At 47.8% G+C, this 1,106-nt stretch overlaps 1 protein-coding gene across 1 annotated transcript in view; it reads left to right on the top strand.

Moving 5' to 3' along the window:
• Positions 1–1,106, top strand: part of LOC119590634 — a gene marked incomplete at its 5' end in the record, with an annotated part of 133,180 nt that overhangs the window by 115,642 nt on the left and 16,432 nt on the right.

The following is a 1,106-nucleotide window of genomic DNA, read 5'->3' as shown; positions in this document are numbered from 1 at the left end:
CCCGTATTATTTACCCATGCTCCCTCTCGCCCGCCCTTCTACTCAGCCCGCCTGCTGCCTACGCTTCGGGTCGTTATGAATCAGCCATTAGGTCAGTCATGGGGCAAATCTATGTCAGACGACGATCAAATCTGCATCAGATTGTGGTCACCAGATCATCCTCGGTTCGTGTTCATAGCTTTCCGATCACCACCCAGAGACACGAGAGAAGTCCCCCGCGACGCCGATGGCTAGAACAGCAAAAGAACTCGGCAGTACGGATGATTCACCGTCTCTCCTTTACTGTGGACTTTATAGTATAGTTCGGGTTGAGTGCTGTTATTTCTGCCCCTCTCTCTCGTCTTCACAGATAGCCTGGTTAGTTGTCCCCATGGGGAGGTTCAGTTGAATAACTTCATCTATTACGCAAGTTCTGTAGGCACGAGATTCTTGCAGGTGCTTCCCATAGGAGAGTATTCCTCGAGCCTTCGTGTGTTTTACGCTGGCGGCTCCCCCAGATGAGCTCATGTAAGACGTTGGCTGTCCTCCCAAGAAGCCTTTGTAGGCGCCTCCTCCCCGGGCAGCTTCCAAAAGGCCGCTGATTCTCCCCGGCAGTTTCCGTGAGATCGGACTGTCAATCTCCCTTACAGCTCCTCGTAGATTAATGGCTCTCGCGGGCCGCCTGCGTGGTTTGGCATCTGTGCTTCTCTCGAGGAAGGATTTTACCCGTTATGTTCCCTCCCACACGCATAATGGCCCAAATAGTCCATGAAAACATTTATGGGTAACCACAAAAAGCATTTTAACTGTATGCAGTAACTTGAGTTGCTAGCTGCTTCATTAACCCAACCTCCCTGAAGGTACTATAATTGCAGGTTATTATGTTTTTTATTTTATATTATTTTTTGTATGTTCGTGCTATGTATTTATGCTTCACTTATCACTTACAAGTATTCTTTATTTCACTTGACACACGTAAGGTGCTTTGTTCTGCTGCAGCTGGCCTCGCAGTGCAGTGTGATCAAGCCTAACCACTGCTCCGCCGGGCTAAAAGAAATTCTCGCTGCAGGTCTTCAACTCACTATTCCTTAGAAGTTGTGTAGATATTTGGACTTTTAGAATATTGT

This window comes from Penaeus monodon, chromosome 27 (assembly GCF_015228065.2).
Source record: "Penaeus monodon isolate SGIC_2016 chromosome 27, NSTDA_Pmon_1, whole genome shotgun sequence".
Taxonomy (NCBI): Eukaryota; Metazoa; Arthropoda; class Malacostraca; order Decapoda; family Penaeidae; genus Penaeus; species Penaeus monodon.
This window is presented reverse-complemented; position numbering and strand designations above follow the sequence as displayed.